General features: G+C 39.6%; 1 protein-coding gene across 3 annotated transcripts in view; it reads right to left on the reverse strand.

Annotated features, from left to right (window-relative positions):
• The window catches only part of Nlgn1 (neuroligin 1), a 997420-nt gene that overhangs the window by 778428 nt on the left and 206243 nt on the right, over positions 1-12749 (reverse strand). For 2 of the 3 annotated variants that reach the window (XM_055625985.1, XM_055625982.1), the window contains exon 1: positions 4120-4834. The exons of the other annotated variant lie outside the window; for it this stretch is intronic. The gene's annotated coding sequence lies outside the window, so the exon portion shown is untranslated. Of the gene's footprint in view, positions 1-4119; positions 4835-12749 lie in introns of those variants that run through there. 3 annotated transcript variants of the gene reach the window in all.

A 12749-nucleotide genomic window follows, 5' to 3' on the forward strand; every position in this document is an offset into this window, starting at 1 on the left:
TAAACAAAACAGTATATATTTCACAAGTTCCATAAAAGCTTCAGGACTCAAGGTAAGTCTTACTATGCCAACTTCATTTGGCTGTTCAGGTCTCACCTGAAACTTTATTTGCTGTGGTAGAGCACTGTGTTTTTTGTTTTGTTTTGTTTTGTGGGTTATTATTTTTATGTCTGTAGCACTAACTGAACTCATGCTTGTCCGAAATGAATTTCATGCTTAATTTGTTTTTCTTAATTAAACTTATTTTAGCATTTTCTAATATGTGTATTATTAAAACTGATTAGACTCTTTCACACTCGCCTGTCATGTGTGGCTGTACATCCATATATTGAAGCGTTTCATTATATATATATATATATATATATATATATAATTTAATTTTCTTCATATATATATATATATGAAGAAAATTAAATAATAAATACGGAGAATTGAATGTTTTATGAGTGTCAGGATGAGAGAGTCCCTGCAAGGCCCATAAGTTTTCACACAAGAGGCATTTTTACTGAGTCTCACGTGCGGACACATCCCTGATCTATAAACTCTGCAGTAATGGCAGCAGTAAAGCACCCTTCCATTGAGTAGAATTTCTCTCTTACATGCAATGGAAATAGGCACAGAAGAGATTATATTGACTTCTATAAAAAGAATTCATATAAAATCCCCCAAAGTTTAATGTCTAATAATTTCAAATGCCTGGAGTGATTTATTAGTTTTCTGACTTCAGTTAAGCTTTCACTTGGCAGTCTTTTTTCCCCTAACAGATATGCTACCAAAAGAGAACATGAGTCCAATTTTTCTTTACTTTTCTTCCTTTTTTGAGAGGGAACAAAGATAACCCACATTCTTTTATGCCAGCATAGCAATAACTGATACTAGTCAACACACTTTCATTACCATCAGACTAAGAACTCCTAAAACAATGTCTTGCTATTCAAGAATCATTCCTGGAGATAGATAGGAAGGTTGCTGGCTAGAGGCCATAAAGATTGGCTACCCCAAGAAATTATGAATTATCATATAAGAAGAAATGAAAAGCATATCTAGATTTGTTGAGGGCATTCATTAATTCCACCTTTATTTTTCTGGACTTTGCAAACTTTAAGGATTAAACATTGATATTTCAAATTCATAGAAAGGTAGACTTTTTATTGCAGGTCCCAGCAAAGCACAGCTGAGAAGTTCGGTACTACAGAGGGTGCCTGCTGAATTTCAATAACACAGAAAAGTAAAATTTTCCTCTTACATGGTGCAGGTAGACTTTCAATAAATAAATAAATAGATAGATAGATAAATAAATGGGCAATGAGACCAAATGAAGTCAATCATCTCAAAATCATGAGAGTCATGGCCACTCTGATAGGAATTTTTGGATTTTATACCAGTTAGACAACACAGAAGATAGTAATATCCAGGGGAACGCAATCTCAATTACCCCACATCAACAGCTTTGGAGAATTCAGTGCTATATCTTTTGAACTTAACATTTGCAATTTTCAGCACTAATTGTAAACTTTTAACCTTTTAGTCCAAATTATACATTTTGTGACAATCTGTTTATAAAATAAAAAGAACCAAGCAAGGATCTCCTGTGATCCTTTGAACAACCATCACAATGTGTGTGCTGGCAAGGGTGGAACAAAATGTAGTTAATTTACCAAGTGAACGTGGCAGATGACTCATGGGTTCTGTACGTAGTCCACTCTCTTTGTCAAATTGCGTTGATCGTGTGTTCATTAACTACTTTAGCTATGAATTTTGAAGTGTGGTGTTTGGTTCTCTAGAGGATATTTCCCTTGCGATTGGCCACCCAACATGGATGTACTGCCCATAAGGTTTCTCAGAACTTTGTGTAAAGAGTTACTGTAGAAACACCACCAACCCACCAAGCAGATGACACAAAGAAATGGTCAAAGTTGCCCCCTTTTGTTTTTCACCACTCAAAGAGAACATAATGAAGCCTTAAAAATATCAGCTACTCTTGACAGAAAAATATTTCCCAACTACTATAAAGTTGTGTTAGCTTGCCCACCACCGCCATCAGCAGTCTGAGACTCTCAGTCACCACTAGTTCACTGCTTTCAGAATATGCAAATTAATCTTTAAAAGGAGCTCCATGTTATATTTTGAATTTCTAGTAACTTTTATGTCAATAATTGTATTCTCAAGTAGCCTAAAGAGAAATGTTAACCAACCTATCATTCAGCATGCTTTATTTGTATTACCCCCTAAAATTAATTGTATTAATTTAATAAGATGTTAAATATTCTTGGACTGTGTGGCTAGGAGCAGTGGCTAGAATGTACCAACACACAGAACACCCATTCTTTTCCATCCAAAGCACACAAACCACGTGACAGAGAGGCATGGAAAGGAGGAGCAGAAAACGAATGTGCTTGTAGAAACTATCTCTTCCTAGTGAACCTACTATTTTAGAAAGGGTTGACCAAAGCCCACCAAAACAAGAAACAGTCAAGTTTCTGCATTAAAATTCCTGGAACTCAAAAGTTTTCAACTGGGCAATCGTGTCTTAAAAATATAAATTTCATACACTACCTTCAGAATTCAGTTTAAAGTCACACAGGCAAACCCAGGGGAAAGTTTGTAAGGCTCTTCTCAGAGCCAGGATGAATGAAGTATTTAAAGCTTGTCAAATAAGTATCAGAGAGGATGAGCTCAGGTGACATTGAAGAGTGGTCTCTGATGAGTCCAGACTCAAGAGAGAGTCTTTCATGTTAAAACTCTACAGGGATGTGCACACATTTCACAATCTACCAACACAAATTGTGGGAAAATAGCTAATGTTTTCTTTGGGGTCTAAAGTACACCAAATTCAGCATTTTATGTGATGACAATTACCTATCCTCATTTTATTTCAGTGCATTTGAGAGCTTGCTAGTTTAAAAGTGAATGTCTGGCCTTAAATAGAAAAAGGCCAACTAAAACACACTGAATTGTGAAGGGATGTGAGGGAGTCTCATCAGTCTAAGCCATCTATAGACACTTCTACACAATTCACGAACACTTACATGTTACTTATGTAAATGTATAACATTTATGTAAATATAATTGTACTGGAGCTATGAGGACAGCAAACTTAGGTGAGAATAATGTCCTTTACCAGATTCCAAAGTAACTTTTACTTTCCTAAATCAATTAATATTTACACATTTGGGAGATTAATTTTAATTACTGCTGGCGAAATCGATTTCCTTCTGTGAGCACAAAGGAGTTTTTTTTTCTATTTTTTTTTTCTCGAGAGCTACAAAATTTCTTTAACTGAAAAAAAAATAATAATAATAACCTAAATTCAGCTGCAAGAAAATCTCCAGAAACTCAAGAGCTCACAGATCACTGGGAAAGAAAAAGCTAGGAGTCAGGAGCAGGGCAAGGCAGGCTAGAATCACGAATGCAGCTGGGTGCTTGGTGCACTCACCAGCCTTGGGCCCTGGGCACAAACGCTGCAAAGAGGCTCACTCACTCAAGAAAGTTAATTCGGACTGTATTATGCAAAGTCCGACAAGGCTGTCACAAGATAACCTGTGTGGCAGAACCCTACTTCTTTCTCTTGGATCAGATGCAGCGACTATAACCCTTTAATGTCCGACCTCAAGAAGGTGGTGGTGCGGAAGGGCAGGAAGAAACAGAGGGAGGGAATGCCGGAGCTTATGAATAAGGCCACTCTCCTACCGACTTGCCTCCACAGCGAAATTCCCCAGGAAGCTTAGACAGCCTGGGAAACTGGGCCTAGGAAGCCCGACGTGGCCCTGAGCTCTCCCTCCCGCCCCCCAAGGAGGATTTCAAAAGCGCTGCCTGTCTCTTCTCCTTAAAGTGTCGCTAAGAGAAAAATCACCGGGTCCAAGAGGAATCTCCCTGCTGAGAGATTTTTTTTTTTTTTTCCCAAGGCAAAGTTGAGAGGCAGGAGGCTGCCTGGCTTCCCCCACGAGACCCAGGCTTTGGAGCCTGGTGCGGGCGGCGCGGTCGCGGAGCCCAGGAGCTGCGCGAGGTGGGCGTCCAGCCTGCTCGCCCCATTTCTCAGGCGCTGCGTCCGCATCCCCTTTCCGCACGCGGATACCCGAACCCGCAGCCCTTTCCCCTAGGAAGGAGCCACAAACTTACCCCCGGCGAGACGCGTCCACGGAGGGAGCCCCCTCATCTTCCCCCAGTCCTCTTTCAATTATTCAAGGAGACAGGTTTTTTGTTTTGTTTTTTTTTTTTCCACCAACACTTCGCTGTCAAATTCAAGCCGAAATGGTCAAAGTATTTACCAGTTTGTAGATGCTTTCTTTCCAAGCCCTGGAAGTCGGTAATTCTTGTTTCAGAATTCAAGATGCTTCCTTTATTATTATTATTATTTTTTTCCTTTAAGCAGCCGCAACCCCGGTTACACCTCCCCCCCCCTCTTTATTCACCCACGGACACTTCCTAAACGTGTGGATTGATGCTTTTTTTCTCTCCAGATGCTGCCACGATTCAGAATCCCGGCGAACCAAAGCCGCATCCGTGTAATTCCGACCATCAGGCAAGAAATACAAACGATCAAACAGCGTTACTTCTTTGAGCTGCGATCAGATAATCCTACTAATCCAATAGATTTATCTCGATTGGAAATTGACCTCAAAAAAAATGAATTCCCAGTGCTGGTGTCCAGTAGAACGATTCTGTAGCTGTATCCGGGTTACCAAAGAACTGTGCTTTCTTTCTTTCCTTTTCTCTCTTTCTTTCTTCTTCTTCCTTTTTGTAAAAATCTTTTTGGATTCTGGGTGCACTGCTCGCAAAAAAAGAAAAAAAAAAAAAAATGCCGAGGACCCTGGTTTTCCCCTAATACAGGTTTCTACTCCAAATCGGTGCAGAATGAAAAATGATACAAAGGTACCCCTAGTGGCTCGAGGCGATATTGCAGGGATTTCACTTTTTTTTTCCTCCATCCCCTCTTCACCTTTTCCAACCCCCAGCCCCCACCCCTACACCCTCCCTGTTCCCCTGGCTTCTGGGGAGTTGTTTTAGGAACTAGGGGGTTGAATCCCGATTAATTCTAGTAAAATACAACTGCCTAAACATATAGGATGGCTTTTGCCTTACACTGCAAGACTGAAAAATCTGTTTCTGACCCCTCAGAGGCATTTAAATGAACCCCCTCCCCGCCAAAAAAAAAAAAAAAAAAAAAGAATTTAATAGCTAAAATGTCAACTTGGGGAAGCACTGTGATTTTAAAGAAACGTATATTTTCTAAATACTCATAGTTAGTAGTTAGTACACACACACACACACACACACGCACACGCGCGCACACACACACACACACACACAGACAGGAGCGCGCATGCATACACACATACACTCTCCCCCAAAGCCCTAAACTTCCTGAAACACGTTTTCATAAAGCATTTAATATTGTTTTTCCTTTGAATAAATAAAGAATATGAATTATTTCATTCATATGTTTTACAATTTTGGACTTTAAAATTCTTTTCATTAAATTTATTTATCTGTATGCGCATGTGCAAGCACACATCCAGAGCGGTTCATGGAAGCTAGAGTAAAACTCTTAGGAGCCAGTTCCCTTTGCCGTGTGGACCCTGGGCATCCAAATCAGGCGTTCAGAGTTGGTGTCAAGCTATCATGCCAGCTCTTATTTCGGACTATTTTTTAGATTTTTTTTTTGTGTTACTAAGTTAGGCACATGTACATATGTGTGCGTGGGCTCATGTGTATGCCACATGTGTGTATAGATGCCCGAAGAGGGCAGGAGAAGTTGTTGTAGGCTAGGAGTCACGTGCTTTCGTGAGCCATCCAGCCTGGGTGCTGAAGAGTGAACTTGGGTTCTCTGTGAAAGCAGTAGGCACCCTCGGTTGAGAAGCCCTTCCTACAACCCCTCACTCTACCACCTCTCATTCTCATTGATGTCTGTTTAGAAAAGCAGGTATAACGTCTCTGGGTGTTCAGGGAAAGGACGGTGCCTACCTAGGCCTCCAGGATGCTTGATGGGAACCTTTAGAGATCAGTGGCCTCTTAGTCAGCACCAGGAGTTCTGACAGGTTTCAAAGAAAGGGATCAATGCAGTGAATTTCAGGCCTCCCTTGCGAAGCAGCACTCCACATAGTCTCACAAACAGGGTCTATCAATAAGCCAGCAAGCTTTTTAAAATGAAGATTCTAGGTCTTTAGGGCTGAGATTCTCCAATTTTAACAAGCCCTCTGAGAACACTTTGATTATCAAGGGCCTGGTAAAATACAGAAGTTGAATTCTCTTTCATGCTGATGGGTTCTGTAGCTGCAAAAAACTGGAAAATTTTTCTTAACTGTCTAAATAATTAAGCCTTTAAGTGTATGAACTGTTAAAGAGTCAGGAGACACTTCTACCACTGGCTCTGCTGTTAATTGGCTATATGTGACTTTGAGTAGTAGCTTTTTGCCTATGGTTAATTCATCTATTAAAACTCAAGACAAATCAACAAATGCACATGTTCCTAAATGGAACATTTAATATCATAAATTAATCTATAATACAAATGTAATTATTATTAAGATATCATTACAGTTTTTTTTTCACAGACCCTGAAAAGATAGTCCTAAAATACAAATACAAAAGCAAAGAGGAAAACAAAAACTGATTAAAAAAATAAAAACCTAAGGAACAAATTTCATGAAGTTAAGTCTTAATCCAGAATGGCTGCAGTTAAGTTTCAGTCATAGAAACTAGCTCATAGGAAGAGATAAGAATTCCCAGAAAAATATTCATACATTTAATAGAAACTGGGTAAATATCAGGTGGCTTTAGAAAGCAATGAAGGCATGTGAAAACTATTTTGATGCTTCATCATGCATATGACAATATACTAGTTTTTTTTTTTTAACATCTCATCATACCTGAGTTTGTTTTTAAGGTAGCCTAAAGGACAAAAACAAAAAACAAACAAACAAAAAAAAAACTAGAAAGTACTTATATAGTTCTCATAAACATATTTTCAACACTCAAAATAAACTGTGAAGATGAGGAATAACTTGACTGAAGAGAAGTCTCACTGTCCAATAAGGGCCTGAAAGGGGCACTCGGAGATCGCTAGTCATTAGAGAAATTCACAGCAAGATGATAAGATGATACTTCACAGCCATGAAATTGGCTAAAATCACAAATCTAGTAGCACTGCATAATGATGATGTGAAGAAACTGTGGAGATTAGAATGGGTGAAAGTTCAGAGGGTCCAGAAAGCAGCTAAAAAAAATCATTGAATAATCTCACAACCTACAAATTCCTCTTTCCATTCTTAGCAATAGTCATTGCAGGATTGCTGAAAAGAACTAAAAATACAAAGTCTAACTACTTCTGAGTCTATAGAATATTAATGTGCTGTAATAGGAGAAGTATCACAGAGAAAAATGAAAGTCCCTTAGATACTTGAGTTGCCATGGATAAATCACAAAAATAATATCTAGATAAAAATATTGGCTATTGCCTAAGATATGTAATGATATTAATTCCTAAGTACATATAAAATTTAAACACGTTACTGAAGAGATGACTCATTGATTAGCACCATTTGCTGCTCCTCCAGAAAAACTGAGTTTAATTCTCAAATCTCACACAGTAGCTCACAACCATTAGTAATTCCAGGTTCAGAATCTGATTTTTTTTTTCTGGACTCCATGGTCACCAGTAATGTATGTGGTGTATATACATACATACATACATATATACAATGCATACATACGTGCAGACAAACACTCATACACATAACCAAAAGCACTTAAAAATAATGGGATCTATTAATTTGGTGACTATGTATATGTAGCCCCAGATTATCACCTGAGGAAGATAATAAGCAAAATTCAGTGCCAAAGTTACCTCTGAAAAAGATTGGGTTAATGAATGTGGCCCCAGCATCCTCAGTACCTACACCTGAATCCATAGTATCTTATTTCCCAGCACTGTATCTTGAACTACTTTTGTATAAATTAATTCTATACCTGAAATATCTCATTAATATAAAATACTTAGACTAGATGATTTCTGTGAACCCTTATAACATTATAATTTTTTTAATTATAAGTGAAATTTTTCAGAGGAAAATAGCTTAATGATTCTGAGTGCAAAGGAAGGAAATAATTTCCATTTATTTAAAAAAACAACAATGACAGGGGCATAAAATATATGTCAATGTAGATATAAAAAAAGTGTAAGAACTCAGATTTTTTTTTTTTTTTTACTGAAATTAGATCCTTCATACAATTCTCTTACAATAAATCCCAACCACACTTTCTCCTCCCTCCATGCCTCCTGCCTCCTGGCTCTCCACACCTGTCCTCTCTGCCAGATCTACACCCCCCTCCATTGTTCCCTCTTCAGAAAAAAAGATGGCCTCAAAGAGACAACAACCACAACAGAACAAAAGAAGATACAATAAGACATGGTAAAAGCCCTCAGATAGAGGCTGGACAAGGAACTCAGTAAGAGGCAAAAGATCACGCAAAAGAATCAGAAACAAACCTGCTACGACTGTTAGGAGTCCCACAAAAACACCAAGCTACCAGCCATAACATGGACACACAGGACCGGGCACAGACAGATGCAGGCCTCATAGTGCCACTTCAGTGTCTGTGAACCCATGTAAGCTTTGATTAGTTGACTCAGTGGGCCTTATTCTCCTTATGTCCTCCATCCCTGACTCTGGAAATCTTTCCTCAGCCTCTTCCAGGGTTCCCTGATCTCCCAGGGGAGGGCTCTGATGGAGACCTCCAGATTACACTATCTCTTTGTCCAGTGTCTGGTGGTAGGTCTCACTGCTCCTGTCTGCTGCCTGAGGAAGCCTATCTGATTATGACTTGATAATGCATTGATCTATGAGTATAGGAGAATATCATTAGAAATCATTTTATTATCTATCTATCTATCTCTCTATCACCTATCTGTCCATCTATATATCATTTCATTTATTTATTTTGCTCATCATGTTTGGTTCGACCCTAGGTTTCTGGGTCATCCAGTCTCTGGTTCCAGTTCCTCATCATTCAGTTGTACTCCATTCTTGTGGGTGGGCTTCATGTTAAACAAAACATTGGTCTTCTTCCCTCTGGGAATTCCCAAGCTCGGCCTGATGCTTTGCTGTGAGTCTCAGCATCTTATTCAATCAGCTGCTGGGGGTGCTCCTCAGAGAAAGTTAAACTAGGCTCCTGTATGTAAATGTAGCTGAGTATCTTCAATGTTGTCAGGGGTTGACTCTCTCCCATGGGGAGGGTCTCAGGTTGGGCATTGGTTGGTTATTCTATTTGTCTCCACTCTATTCTTTATCTCTGTACATCTTGCAGGCAGGGTAAATATCGGTTTGAAGGTTTTGCAGGTGGATTAGTGTTCCCCTCCTACCACTGTAGTTCCTGCCTGGCTAGAAGGTAGCCTCCTCAAGTCTCCTGTCTCATACTGCTAGGAGGCTCAGCTACAGACATCCCAACATCCTCTCCATAGCCTACCCTGTCACAGGTCTCCAGGTTGTCTCAGGGATGCCCCCACCTTTGGTTTCTCTTTTCTCTCCAGGCCCTCAAACCTTCCCTCCCCACATATGTTTCCCCCTAATGCCCTCCAAACTCATTTCTCTCCCCACAACCAAAAAAGTCAGCTAACCTAGACCCACAGTGGCTTTTAGAGGCAGAAGAGCCAACCAAGGAACACACATGATTGGACCTGGATCCTATATATGGGTGTAACTGATGGGTGGTTTGAACATCATGAGGTTCCCTAGTAAGTTGAGCAGGTGCTGTCTAAGACATGGAACCTGTTGCCTGCTTTTCAACACTTTTCCTTAGCCAGGCTGCCTTGCCTGGCCATAGTGGATAAATAGAAGCTCAATTCTGAGTTAGTTGATGTGCTCAGGTGGGTTGGTGGGTAGGGCCATTTTCTGAGGACAAAGGGAGGGGAGATATGGTGAAGAGGGTGGGAGGGTAGGACTAGGAAGAGAGGAGGGAGGGGACCATAATTTATATGTAAAGTAAATATATAAATTAACAATAAATTAAAAATAAACAAACATTTGTTGCCTACTCCCACAAGATCTGTGCCATCATTACTCCAGTACATATTTTTTTTAATTTTTATTTTATTATATTTTACAATTTAATCACTTTTAATCCCAATACTAGCCCTCATCCTCATTTCCTCCCAGTCACATCCTCCCATCCTTTCTTGTCCACCCCTGTCCCTTAGTTCACTAAAAAGGGGAAGTCCTCCTTCCCTACTATCTGACCCTAGCTCATCAAGTCTCATCAGCAATGCCTGGATCCTCTTCCTCTGTGGCCTGGTAAGGCCATCCTGCCAGGGGCAAGTGATCAAAGAGAAGGCAATAGAGTTCATGTTAGAGACTGCCCCTGCTCCCCTTATTAGAGGACCCTCTTGGTGACTGAACTTCCACAGGTTACATCTGAACAGGGGGTCTAGGTTATCTCCATTCATGGTCCTTAGTTGATGCATCACTCTCTGCAGGCTCCCCTGTCCCCAGATTTTTTGGCTTTCTTAGTCTCCTTATGGAGCCCCTGTTCCCTCTGAGTCCTTTATCCTCCCCCGACTCCTTTCTTCCATAAGACTTCTTGCTCCGACCAAAGTTTGGCTGTGAGTCTGTGTCCATCTCCTGCTGGATGGTCTTTCAGAGGACATCTGTGGTAGGCTCCCACCCAGGTTTCTCTTTCTATAGCCTGTAGAGTACCTTCTCTTGCCAAAAAGACTAGACTGTAGGGCTGAAAACTATGCAGGCACCAGCTTCACTTCTCAGCATTTAATGAGCTGTGCTGATGTTGTCATTAGCAACGGGGCCCCTCTGTCAGTTTTCAGGAATGTCCTTCTGTTCTTCCATCAGCTAGGCTTGTTTATACATCTTCCTATCACCTTCTCAGCCAACAACTCAACCAAATGTAACACAATCCCACCACTGGAAGCCTTGTCTGGCTACAAAAGATGGCCAGTTCAGACTCCATATCCTTTGTTACTAATTGTCCTCACTCAGGGTCACTCTCAAAGATTCCAGAAAGTTTCCACTGCTCTAGGTTTCCAAGCTGTTGCCTAAATGCTCCTGATTTCCAGCTGTATCTCCCCGAATGCTCTCCCTCCATTTTCCACATACCTCCTGCTCCCCTCCCCACACACCCAGTCTACCTGCAGGATCTATTCTCTTTCCCCTTTCCAGCTAGAACGTTCCTCTTAAACTAACCTCTATGGCTCTGTGGATTGTTGCTTGATATCATTCACTTAACAGCTAATATCTACTTGTAAGTGAATACATACCATATTTGTCTCTCTGGGTCTGGGTCTGGATTATCTCACACTGGATGATCTTTTTTTCTTTTTTTTTTCCCTAGTTGCATCTTTTTGCCTGAAAAGTTCATGTCACTTTTTAAACAGCTAAGTAATGTTCTATTGTGTAAATGTATCACATTTTCTTTATCCATTCTTCAGTTGAGGGGCATCTAGTTTATTTCCAATTCCTGGTTATTATAAATAAAGCCATAATGAACACTGTTCACTATGAACTGTGGTAGGATGGAGCATCGTTTGGGTATGGAGCACAAAGCACTCCTTTGTGCCAGGAGTGGTATGGCTAAGTCTTGGGATAGATCAGCCAATTTTCTGAGAGATCGCCATATTGATTTCCAAAGTAGCTGTACAAGTTTGCAGTTCCACCAGTAATGGAGGAGTGTTCCCCTTTCTCCACAATTTCATCAGCATGAGCTGTTACTTGTGTTTTTCTTGGCTATTCTGACATGGAATTTTAAGTTGGTTTGAATTTGCATTTCTCTGATGGCTAAGGATGTTGAACATTTCTTTAGTGTTTTTGAGCTATTTGAGATTTCTCTTTTATCAATTCTCTGTTTAAATCTGTACTCCATTTTTAAGTTGGATTATTTGGGTTTTTTAGTATCTAGTTTCTTGAGATATTTACAATTTTTTAGGTATTATACCTCTATCAGAAAATGGAGTTGATGAAAATATTTTCCCATTCTGTAAGCTGCCTCTTTGTCCTTTTGACAGTGTTCTTTGCCTTGGAAAGGTCTTTCAGTTTCATGAGGTCCCATTTATAAATTGTTGATATTATTGTCTGCGCTATCAGTGTTTTGTTCCAAAACTTGTCCTCTGGGCCAGTGTGTTCAAGTCTGTTTCCCACATTATCTTTTATCTGTCTGGTTTTATGTTGAGGATTTTGGTTTACTTGTACTTGATTTTTGTACAGGGTCATAAATTTGAGTTATTTGCATTCTCCTACATGCAGACATCCAGTTTGGTGCACCATTTGTTAAAAAAAATAATTTCATTTTTTTTCAAGTGTGTGCTTCTGGCTTCTTTATAAAAAAGCAGATGTCCGTAGGTATGTGATTTTATATGTAGATCTTCATTTTGACTCCATTGATCAATATTTTGGTTTTATGCCAATACCACATAATTTTTATAACTGTACTATAGTATAACTTGAAGTAGATTCAGAGTCATTTTCTTCTATAATGAGTAACGGAATATTCAGATGTCAAGCAAAGCCACTCTAAATGAGGAGGAAATGTGGTTGACATGGGGGGGGGGGTGTCATGTGACACTTAAAAATCCTCCTTCATTTCCCTTTGTTCTCATAAATAGAAACTGGGCCTCTGAAGCAGTGTGATAGATGATCAATTGATTATGTTTTGTCTCAACTGTTAATGAAGATTTACCAAAACCAGATAATCTATAAGCAAAACTACAGCACAAAAAAAAAAAAAAAAAAAAAAAAAAAAAAAAA

The sequence above is a fragment of the Psammomys obesus genome, unplaced genomic scaffold (genome assembly GCF_907164565.1).
Source record: "Psammomys obesus unplaced genomic scaffold, mPsaObe1.curated_primary_1811, whole genome shotgun sequence".
NCBI classification, from domain to species: Eukaryota; Metazoa; Chordata; class Mammalia; order Rodentia; family Muridae; genus Psammomys; species Psammomys obesus.